The 12,408-nt window shown below is 43.6% G+C and overlaps 1 protein-coding gene across 8 annotated transcripts in view; it reads left to right on the forward strand.

The window, feature by feature from the left end:
• Tiam2 (TIAM Rac1 associated GEF 2) overlaps nucleotides 1-12,408 on the forward strand; it is a 239,052-nt gene that overhangs the window by 101,155 nt on the left and 125,489 nt on the right. For all 8 annotated transcript variants that reach the window (XM_027401037.2, XM_027401039.2, XM_027401038.2 and 5 more), the window contains one exon: nucleotides 7,262-7,357. The gene's annotated coding sequence lies outside the window, so the exon portion shown is untranslated. The remainder of the gene's footprint in view (nucleotides 1-7,261; nucleotides 7,358-12,408) is intronic.

Raw genomic sequence — 12,408 nt, forward strand, 5'->3', positions numbered from 1 at the left:
AGCTCCAGGACATAGAGAACACTCTAAAATTCCTAGTTCTGAGCTGGTCCTTAAATAATTCGCTAAATCGTGCTAATCACACTTTGACACACTTCACACATTTTCACTCTTATCTACAACGGCTGGGCTGCTTAGTGGCTCATGCTCCCTTTCCTTTATTCTTTCTTCAGCCAGACCTTTGCCTGCCTGGTTGTAGCCTCTGTCCCAATCTCCCTCCAGCCAGGCCTTTGCCTGCCTGGTTACAAGGCTCCTTACACCAGGGTACTGCCTGAGTGCATTCTGCCAGGTGACAGGGGCAGGCCAGCGTAAGCATAATGCCTGAGTCCTTACAAGTGGAATCTTGTTTTTTTCTTTTATAAACCAAAGACTCTGGCATCCTTTGTGGCAGTGTTTGGCTTCCACCCCAGCATTAACCCCACTTCAATGCTTAAGTGATCAATTCCTTCAGTTGCCTTTCTCTCCCACTAATCTAAGCCTGTGGTAAGTAATGCTGTGTCTGGCTGTCCCCGTGTGAGGTGCATTCAGAATCCAGCATAGCACCTCCCTGTTCCTTACACATGACCATGTGGAACAAATGCCATGACTACTATAAATTCGGTGAGAAATACAGCTATGCGGGAGTGGGAACCTCTGGTTTAACCCTAGCATCGTGTTTGTCAAATAGGTTCTGGTGTCCGCTCACCTCCTGGTACATTTTGATTTGTTTATGACAGCAGGAGAAGACAGAAACGCCTTGCATACCCTGGCAGCTGATGCAAGTGCCCCTTCGTATAGAAGTAATTGATGAATTGAGACCAAAGCAGCCTTCTGTCAAGTGTTTCTCTCACCTTCTGGAAAGACACCATTATCTGCCTTGTGGCTTTAAGTTCGGGGCTTGTTAGCATCATTTAAACTTTATCTCAGATTCTGCAGTATTGGCCTCTGTATTACCAGGACCTTCTCAGAGCTGGTACCACTTTATCTTACTGAAATTCTTTGCTAATGAGAGAAAATGAAAATATTTATGAAAGGCATTTAAGAAACTTCAGTGTAAAACTTACAGATATTTATTTTTAGAAACACAATGTATTTTGCTGACAAGTCTATAAACAGAGGTTCTCACTTTGCTAAGTGTTTAGCTTTGGGTAAAACTTTTTAAAGTAACAGGGTGTCCTCAAGTATCAAGGGTGGCATTGCCTAAGTCACAGTGAAATCAGTGAAAGTAGTGCTCGATGGCTGAAGAGATGGCCCAGTGACTGCTTTTCAAGGACTGGAGTTTAGGTCTGAGCACTGAGTAACAAGGTATTTACACGTAAATACCTGTAACATTAGCTTGGAGGGTTCCAATACCTGTTTAGGGCCCCTGCACATGTACACAGACATACACAGCCCACACACACAGAAAGCACACACTCAGACACACATGCACACAAATAAATCTTTTAAAAATAGCATGTGAAATAAGGATTCATGTTCTGACCCACAGTTCTTACCTCAGGATGAACCCGTGTCAGGTCAGTAGAGGGAATGGTACCAGCAGATGCAGTTTGGGAATGAGCCTTCCCCGGTTGAATTTTGTGTTTCTCCTGGGGAGGGCTACAGTGTTTACTTTCTCAGTTCAACTTATGGCTATGAACTCATTGTTTCCTGGATGCCCATAATGAGGGTGCTGGTCAGTTATAATGTACTCATTTGTTCTTTGAATCATGGGCTGTGCCCTGTCTCCAGGAAGGAAATGTAATCACTTTGTAAAGTTTATGACAGTAAAGTATTTCCATCGTCTACAAGGGCCAATTTCGACCTACCCATCGATGCATGCAGAGTTAATCTTTCCATCCTCGGCTGGGATCCCGAGCTACTAGGGACCTAGCCGTGACCAGCACCATGGGTGATTCACCCATTCCTATGCTGTTCTCTCCTTCACTTACTCTCTCTGCTGTGTCTTACAAGTTGCTGAGTTACTTTGGTTGTTGCTGTGGCAAGACACTCTACTAAAAGCAGTTCAAGGAAATAAAGGCTTGTTTTGGCTCCTGGTAGAGAGAGGATGTAGGAAGTCACAATCGTGGGCATCAGAGGCTGCTGAGGGGAGATGGGTGCTAGTGCTGGCCCAGTGGGCTTCCTTTTGATACCTTTTTTTTTTTTAAATTAAATTCAGCTGGGGACTCATTCCACAGGATGGTGTCTCCAATATTCAGCATGGGCTTTGCTTTCTCACTTAAACCTCCCTGGAAATTTTCTCAACAGTGTGTCTTCTCAGTGATCCCAAATCCAGGTAGGTTGATAGTGATGACCGAGGATCACAAAGGATCTTAGGTGATGCTAAACACCAAACCAAGGGTTTCTTTTTCATATTGTGCAACTCTGCAGGAGTTATGTGTAGTCTTGTGTGAGACAAAACTATTCGGATGCCACCTTTAATAGTGGAGGCTGGTAGGATTGATGCTTGCTTGTTTACAGACTGTAGTACTGTAAGTCACCATCATTTCAGCACTTGGCATGGTACCTTGAATATAACAGTTATCCAGCACATACTTCTTGAATTGAATTTAACTCAGCCAACAAATGCCTTGTATGTAGCCACTGATGCTGGAAAGTGCTAACTTTTGCATCCTTGAATTTTGTCACTGGATGAAGCTTTATGGGAATCGCAGTGGAGACTGACTTACTCCAAATGGAGGCTAAATTGGCTAATGGGATCACAGCTCAGGAATGCAGTGGACCGAATGGATGCACCTTATTCTGCCTCTCGTTATTGATTTCTCTCTTGATGTGTAGGAGTCAGTCAAGACTGAAGCTTGTTGTTCTCATTGAAATGAGTGGTCTCTTTGTCATGAATGGCAGCTTTTCCAGCATCTTGCAGCTCACTGGGTGGTTCTGTGTTTGGTTTTGCTTTGTGGAGTTCAGAATCTGATTGCTCCTGCTCTTTGTGTGCTAGTGATGGTGGGAGACAGGGGTAAAGATGGATGCAGAAGGCATGCAGCTAGTCATAATGTAGTCTTACCTAATGCCTGAAAATGGTCTCTGAATGGCTTATTCATTGTCTCTTGAACCTCTGAAGGCCCATGGGACTGACACACTAAGTCAGCTCCCTGCGAGTGGTGATCCTGGAGGGTTTCAGTCAGATACAAGCCTGAGGGAGCTTAATGGAGACCAGAGTCTTGTTTCTCACTTCCAGGCCTGGAAAATTTCCCACAAGCTGCATTGTTTGACTCTAACATTGAGTCCCTTGAACTGATAAGCTACTGAGCTGATAGTAGGCTAAAACAAACCCAGGAGCTCTAAAGCATATTAGTTAAGGAGGTGCCGGAACAGAGTGGGTGTAATTTGAAGAGGTTGTGCTCTTGAGAGAACAAAGCTTGTCAGAAAGAACTGTGGTGTTAGAGCATTTGCTGCCACTCATGAGGCCTGGGCTTCAGTCCCCAGGACCAGGAAGGAAAGAAATTTCTACCTAGCTGAGGTAGGATGGGAAGAACATACTTTATGGGCGCCTGGGTTGTGACCATGTCTTTGTCCTCAGAACTTTCTCCCTGACCTTTGTTGACATTTGTGCTGAGCACTTTGGGTCCTGCACTTGGTCATCTGGTAGAGAAGGTTGGATAAACAGAGGCACTTAGTTTGGCTTTCTAATGTGACTCATGTAACATTTATTTGTTTAGTATGTGTGTGCTGTGTGTGTGTGTGTGTGTGTGTGTGCATATGCACGAATTCGAGTATGTCTGCATGTGTGGAGGCCAGAGGTTGATGACCTACGTCTTCCTCAGTTACTCTCTACTTTACTGAGACCTGATCTCTCACAGATTAGCCAGTCTTAATAACTAGTTGCCCAGAGTGTCTCCTTCCTCAGCCATCAAGTGCCATCGAGTGAGAGAGGTGGAGGTGGGAGGAGCTAGAGGCTCACAGCTGGTCTTAGTTGCACAGTGAGTTCAAGGCCAGTTTGGGGTATGTGAGGCCCTATCTTAAATACAAACCAAACACACAGAAATAAACATTCCTGCCACTCCCTTGAGGTTCAGAGAACACTGCAGACCATGGGTCAGGAAGACAGGGAAAGGCTTCAAAAGTGCTGTCTTCTAAGCAGGGTGTGAACACGGAAACCGTGAACTCACAGTATCTGTGCATGCTGGCACTGGGTCAATAGAAGTTGGGCCTTTCTAATGGGAGTCCATTGGGAGGGGTGACCCATGGGGCTCTGCCGAATACTGTTGATCTGTTGACCAATGACGGATTCCAGGATGGGGAAGCATGGTATCCAGTTATATAACCCCCGGTGAGCCTGTTTGGCTCTGATGGCTAGTTCCAAACTCAGAATGGTATATAGACTGTTCTAATTTAAGTCTGTGGGACACTACACAAACCAAAACTAGTAAAGAGAACAGGAGTGTGTGCATAATAAAACTGTGAAAGAATAGTGTTGACCAGAAAAGTCTAATTAGTAGGAAACTGACAAAGGAAACAGTGATCACAAGGCAGTTGACTACACAAGAGTGGTGAAGTGGATTGGGAGAGCGTTAACCTACAAGACTTGAGAGGGGAGGGTAAGTAAGGAAGGAAGGCTTCATGGAAGAGGACCCACTTAAGCTGGGTGTTGAGGGGTAATCAGGAGTTCTCCTAGGAGGCATTTTGTGGAAACGCAGTATATATAAAGACACGCAGAATAAAAATCTGCCCTGTTCATACAAACACATGGCGTTGTCACATCATGTACCGAGACACAATGTCACTATCATTAGAAAATGCCGAGCGAGGCAAGTCATGTATTTCATAGTGTTTTGGTTAGTAAAATAGCTGTCTGTCAAGCCATCCGTTAAATAGGATAATTCTTGGGTTGTGTCCTATTTAGATGCATCCAATGAAGCTCAATTCAATTTTCTCTTCTTACCAGTTCATAATACTTTTGATCCACCTGAGTTGTTATCAAAGTGAATTGCATTATTTTGCCACCATGAGATTTAATCTATATGGCAGACAATCCTGACTAATAAACCAGATCCCTAAAATTTGTCTTTGAGCTATGTTTGTCTTTTTGGACAATTTCAGTTGAGAACTGAAATTAAATTATCTGTAGAGTGAAGGGAGTGGGTAGGTTTCATGTTTTTATAAACTGGGTGCACGCCTTGAATCCCAGCACTCTGCAAGTAGAGGCAGGAGGATCTCTCTGAGTTCCAGGCTGGCCTGGTCTACGTTGCAAGCTCTAGGCCAACCAGGGCTATCTAAAACAAACAAAATGTATACATTTGTTTATTTTCTGTATGTGTGTCAGCACACAAAGACATCAGAGGCCAACATGTGGGACTCAGTTCTGTCTTTCCACTGTGGCTCCTGCAGATGGAACTCAGGCTGTAGGGCTTATCAGCAAGTGCCTTTACTTGCTGGCTCAGGTTTGTTTGTTTTTGAGACAGTGTCTCATTCTGTAAGCAGGCTGGGCTTAAACACAGTAGTCCTCCTGCCTCAGTCTTCAAATGTTAGGATTATAGAAGTGAATCACTGTACTTGGCTTAGGCTGGTTTTATAAGGACCATACCAGCTAGGCTATCCTGACCCTATAAGTTGAAACTGTTATCCTCATCACATTCCACTATCTAGCCATGCCCTTATAGAATGCACCATGGAAAGAATCAAGTATCTGCCATTGTGACTTTACAATGAAAGAGCAGTCCTGCCACATTCCTGCTTTGAATACTTGACTTGTTCTAACCACCCAATCAAGTACTTTTTATGTTTTATCACATGCAATGCTCACAGTAACGAATATCATCTCCATCTTACAGTTGAGAAAGCCAGAGGTTCAGACTGTCTGAAATATAGACCTATGCTATTAACCTGGGTGGTTTATGGAACATGGGTTTGCATGGCAGAATCAGTCTACTGGCTCCATAGTGTTCTCCTGTCAAGGATTGAGAGTCTACACCACTTCCTCAACATCTAATGTGGTCCATGCTGGGCCCATAAGTCTACAAAAACTGAAATCTGGAATCTGAAACCTTTGGAGTATCATTGTTAGTACTCAGAAAATTTGAGGAAATATATACAACTCTTTCAAAGTCTGAAAATCTCTGCAATCTGAAATGTTGTGGTTCTGAAAGTTTGGGTAGGGGATACTCTTCTCTGTGTATCCTGTGTCAGAGGTTCTGTTGGGTCTTAAACCAAGACACACACTCAGGATCCAAGGTAGGCAAGCCACTGGACTCAGGAGCTAGAGCTCAGCCTGAGCAATATAGGAAGACTCCTGCTCTAAACAACAACAACAAAAATGGACAAAAAATAAAATGACAAGCCTACCCTCTCTCCTCATTCTCTGTAACCTGTTTCATGGCGGGTGTGGGGGAGTATTTTCTGGCATGATGATTAATGGGCCATGAGTACATCTATGGTGAGCATGCCAAACACAGGTTTCATTCCCTGTAATTTGAGAAGCCCTACAGTCTGCCTGTTTTCTGAGAACAAATCCCTCACCCTCTGCTCTCCTCCCTTGCATGTGGGTTCTACTCTGTAATCCATGATAACTCTCGGAGCCGTGCTGGCCTCACTAGAGTTTTGGCTAGTCCCTCTGCCTGGGGTATCTTCTCTCTACCTTTGGCTCATTGAGCCATTTCCTGCTCTTCTATTTTAAAGTGGCCACTTATCCCTGGCTGCCAGATGGTCTGTCGGTGTGCAAAGTACAACTCTCTCTAGGATATTTTCATAACTTTGCCCTCATTTGTTTTGAGTGCTTCTCTCTGTTTAAATGAAGCTCAGTGTGACCTCAGACACTGCTCTACACTGTGTGTCCAGCTACTGGAGTAGTGAGTAGCTTGGTCACCCTAGGCTCACCTGCCCATCTGATCTATTTATCCTCTGCCTGCTTATTATCTGCCTTTGCTTCGATCAACACCTGTATCACCTACATCCAGCTGCCTCAGCTTTGTCTACCTTCCTATCCATTTACCTCTCCTTTTGCCTGTTTCTTCTGTCAGCTCACCATCTACCTGTCTTGCCCACCATCCATCCATCCATCCATCCATCCATCCATCCATCCATGTTTACTGGCTCCCATTCATCTGTGTGAAGTTATGGGATGCAGCAGTAAGCCTTCCCCTCTAGTTAGGGTGGGGGAAGGACCCTTAGATTTTCTTTCTAGTTAACCATTTAACACTGCACACATTTCTCTCTAGATTTTTTTTTCTTTTTCCCTATCAAGTCCTTGGTGTACAGCACAATGCTGAGATGTTGACTTTTAACCACAAAATTCAAATTGTGAACAATTGTTTCTCACTCCTTCTCTCTCTCTGATATCTTTTGACAGGGCTGAGTGATTGACAAAGTTCCTCTTCAGTCACGTCCTTGTGGATGAACGAATGACTATGCTAAGCATTGTCTGCACACGTTTTTCTACTTAAGGGTAAGTTGGAGGCATTGTGTCTCACATCTGTGAGAGTCTGTGTCAGTCTGGGGTCTTTGCTGAATGACCACATTCCTATGTAGCTGTGAAGTTTATGGGAACTGGGGGGGGCAGTGGATTCCTTGGAATTGATATGGAGGGTCTGACAGTCATGGGCTCCAGTCTGAGTGAATCATCACAAAGGCACTTGGCTGGATGATCTGCTCAGTGTGGACATCTGCCCAGTCTGGGACTCTAGATGGAGGAGACGGAGCTTACCAGCTGTGTCTTGGATGTCAAGTATTGATTGACACATGTTTAAACTCCACAGTAAGTAGAACCTCCCATCTGAGAACATCTAGGAAGTAGTTTCTGGCTGTGGTTGTAGGGTAGATAAGTCCCAAGCTCTGGACATAAAGAATCCCACTGCATTGTTTAGGCTGTGCCATCCTCGGGTCTTCTCTGTATATGTGTTGAAGGAGAGGCTGGCACTCCAGGCAGTGTCTGCTGGGAAGCTGGGAGGATCTGCGGCCCATGATGCTTTGCAGAAACATCACAGAACAAACTCCCTACAGCCTTTGCCTAGTTTTACTGGTTGGTTGCATTGTACAAAACTATCTCTTTGCTTGTGGATCTACCTCTCAGGGTCCAGAAACCACCAATCAAATGATTGTGCAGCCTTGGTTCTGTCACTGTATTTTAATTTTATGCTAGATACTGGTCTCTCCCTGATGATTGCTTTGTTCGTTCGTTTGTTCACGCATTTGTGTGTCAACTTCTTGTCTTCATTGGAGCCAGAGGTTGTATGTGGTTCACTGCTGCCTGGTTCCAGAGCCCACATCTGTTCATGGTGTACAACAGGCTCTCTCTCTCTCTCTCTCTCTCTCTCTCTCTCTCTCTCTCTCTGTGTGTGTGTGTGTGTGTGTGTGTGTGTGTGTGTTTTATGGCATGGTGTGTCCGTGTGTCTCTATGGTGTAGTTGCCAGGGGGCAACCTCAGGAGCCACGGTTTCTCACTGGACTGGCTTGCTGATTTGGCTAGAGTGGCTGGCCAATGAGCCCAAGAGACCCATATGTTTTCACCTCCCCAGCTCTGAGATTTACAGGCTTGTGCTACACCTGAGAATTTTTCACTCTAGCTCTGGGGATTGAACCGTGTTGTAGAACACGGTCCTCTGAACACAGTATCCACCATCTTCAGAACAGCTGCAACTACTTAAGTCCCCTGAGCCTGGCCTGTTGACTGTAGGCCTTCCCCCACAGGGGTAAGGGTTGGGGGAGGGTCATTGGACCTTCACTTGAGATTCCAGCCATTCCCTGAACTCTGCACCTCCTGACCATTAGTGTGTAATTATGTCCTAATTTCGTATGACTCTGGGGATGTTAGAATCTAGCCTGTGGAAGATTAATTGAAGTGAGGGGACTCCATCTATTTAGCTCTGGGTAAGTCACCATCTATGCTGGGCCAGCCTTGTGGTGGTATTGCTGCTTTTGTGGGATCATCTATGTTTCTATGAGTCATCACTCCAATATGCTCTGTAAGTAAGTGATGAACTCATTCCCCGGAGTGCAATTTGCTGGACTCTACTTTGGAGGGAAAGGGTTCCCATGCTTGGTGGCAAGGTCTATGTCAGGCTGGAGTTTCTAGGGAAACTCTCTCTCTCTCTCTCTCTCTCTCTCTCTCTCTCTCTCTCTCTGTCTGTGTGTGTGTCCATGTCCTGTACATGTATGTGGAGGCCAGAGGTTGACATCAACTTCCTTGGTCAATCTCCACCTTTTATATTGAGGCAGGGTCTCTCTCTTGACTCTAGAGTGTACAGATTTGACCTGTCTAGCTAGCTAGCTTGCCCTAGGGATCCTCTCTCTGCCTTCCATGTGTTAGGGTAAAAGGTGGCTCCTATACCTGCCTGGCTTTTCTGTAGGTGCTAGGACCTCTCTGGTCCTCACACTTGCAGATAAATGCTTTATTCACCCAGTCTCGTCCATCCCACCCTCCAAAAAAATTATAGGTGCTTAATGTACCTATAGGTAATTAGCTGGGTTTAAAAATGATCTTACCCTGAGTTTGGCTGGCTTGCTCCTGTCTTTTCCTTAAAATTTCTTGACTTGATGAAATGGGAAGTGTATATAATTTGCATGTATGTGTGGACCCTAGGATCAGCTTGTCCAGGGGACCTCAACTCCACCTGGACACAGCCCTCACCAGGAGCCAAAAGTAAACTGAAGTCTAAAGAATCTGCTCAGAACTTCCTGAGCTCTAGGGAGACCATCCCAGGATCTGTTTCCTTTGTTTCATCTGATGGGCAGGCATGCTTCTGGCTTATGTGTTGAGTAGACCAGGAGCGAATGCCATGTGGGACAAGGACACTGATAGCCTGTGACTTCAGCTATGAGGAGGCAGGTTGGGAAGAGGGGAGTAGGGTGTGAGCTGGTAGTGACAGGAGGAGTTTGGTAGGATTGAATGATTGCTTAGCCTGCTGGAAGGTATTCTCATCTTTTTTTCCCCCTGAGTAGTGTGTGCTGAGAGGTGCCTTCTGCTCAGTACATTTAAACAAAGGAGAGCAGCCCATCTGTGCAGGCAGTGGAGGAGGTGTCCAAGTTAAATGGAAGCTTGGACTTTGTAGATCACTCTGTTAATCCCTTCTCAAACTTCGATTCAATGACTCTGGCTTGCACTCATTAGGAGCCTTGCAGTCTGTATCACCTTAGTTTAAATAATCCACTCGAGTTGACTGAGAGGCAGGACAGGGCACTTTAGTTACATTTAGATCATCAGGCAGAGTAGGGTCAATTTCTGAGGTGTTCAAGGATAACTCTTTAAAATGTTGCAAACAACATTCATGGCCACTGTTTATAGGTCAGGGTTTCATGTGTGGTTTTTCCTAAAACAAAACAAAACAAAACAAAAACAAAAACAAAAAACCTTATTTTTGTCTCTGCCCCCCCCCCAAGTTCATTTTATCTTAAACTCCATGTGTAGGTTTCTTTTCAGTAGCACAGCTTTTAAAACACACACACACACACACACACTGCATGACTTGCACAATCATATCACCATTCACTTATTATCAAGCAATCCACTGAATTTCCAAGGGCTGGAGAGATGGCCCAGTGGTTAAGAGCACTTGCTACTCTTTCAGAGAACCTGAGTTGAATTCCCAGTATGTGCACTGAGCAGCTCACAACTTCAGCTCCAGGGGGTCTGATGCCCTCTTCTGGTCTCCAAAGTCATCCACATGCATGTATGCATACAAACAGGCACAATGCACACACATCAATAGAAAACACAATGCATACACATAAAAAATTCTTCAAAGGCCTTAATGCATTCTTCCAATTTAAATTGTCAAAGTGAACTTAATTTAGATGTATTAACTCATAGGAAAAAAATTCCCAGAAAGGAAGGCTTATGAAGAATTAGTTTTATATTTTAATTCTTGTCATATGATACTTCTTTACCCTTAGAAAAGTCACTAGTTGCTAAATTAATGAGGTTTGGGGCAGCAAGATGGCTCAGTGGGTAAAGGTGCCTGCCACCAAATCTGAATACCTCGGTTCAATTCCCCAGGACTCACCCTGTAGAAGAGACTGACTTCTATAAGTTGTCCTTTGACCTCCATGTGTGTGCTGTGGTTTGTGAATGCACATGCAAGTGCACACATGCATGCACACACTGACACAGAGGTTTTAAACAATTAACCAGGTTGGCTTGTCACATGATGTGCGATAACACATGAACCCTTTGAATATTCATGATATAAATCTCATTTCCATAATGATCAACTCCTTTAGTCATTTTTGCACATCTGATATCATTTAAACACTCAGAAAAAGGTTCTATTTTGGAATTTAGATTTACCCTGGCTTTAGAGTGACACATATTTAATTTTGAATTTCCTTAGACTTAGAGATTTTGAAGTCATTTCTAGTTTACAAGTTAAAAATGTATTTCACACTTGATATACAGCAGCAATTTTGGGGACTTATGCAGTGTGGTCCCTGTCATCACCAGAGTATCCTTAGATCAAGAGGCCAGTCTGTGGCCAGCCAGCAGTGTGGCTCTTCATTGCAGCATGGTCCTGATGCTGAAGATGCAGCTAGAGACTTGTAGGCATCCCCATGAGCCAGAAGTAGCTAGGAAGGATGGCTGAGGGACCTCAAGGAGAATCTCCTGACAGTTTTGCTTGATCAGCAGGAGTCACATATGGGATGGTTTTATTTACTTATTTGCATATATTCACTGCACAAAACAATGGATTTTTGATGATATTTTCATATCTGTATTTGATCTCTTTGATCATTTATAACTCTCCACTGCCCTCCTTTACCTCTTCTCCTGGTGGACCTTTTCCTCTTCACAAATAGCCTTCTTCCAATTTTCAGGACTTTTCTTTTTAAATGCCTAGATTGCACATATGACAAAGCATGCGATGTTTTGTCTTTTGAAGTCTGACTTATTTCATTTGACATGGTGATTGTTAGTTCTGCCCACTTTGCCACAAATGACACAATTTCATTCTTTTTTTTTTAAAAAAAGATTTATTTATTATGTATACACTAGAGACAGACAGCATGGTAGGGGGTCTCTGAAGAGAGCTAAAGCCTCTTTTTTTCCCGACTTTATTTTTATTTACTTATTTTTTTCATTCATTTATTTAGCTCATAAATAAAGTCATTCACAATTATGATACAGAATATAGTATGTTCACAATGGCATGGCTAAATTAAACCAATTAACATGTTATATCACACATATTCATCATTTTTGTTTTGAGAACACAAAGTATACTATCTCACAACTTTGAAAATATAGCATATTGTTATCAACCATATTTATCATGCTCTCAGTAGACCTCAAGACTTCACAGAGTCCATGCCTCTTGTCCAACTGCAGTTTTATATCCTTAAACCAATCGTTTCCCCATTGTTAAAAGGCCCACATTGAAGCCTAATAGCCACAATTCTGTTCTCTGTTCCCATAAGTTCATCATTTCTAGGTTACACATGAAATTGAAATTGTGTGACATTTGTCTTCCAGTGTGTCACTTTTTTTTTTTTTTTGGCAAGCATATAA

Source organism: Cricetulus griseus, chromosome 2 (assembly GCF_003668045.3).
Source record: "Cricetulus griseus strain 17A/GY chromosome 2, alternate assembly CriGri-PICRH-1.0, whole genome shotgun sequence".
In the NCBI taxonomy this organism is placed as follows: Eukaryota; Metazoa; Chordata; class Mammalia; order Rodentia; family Cricetidae; genus Cricetulus; species Cricetulus griseus.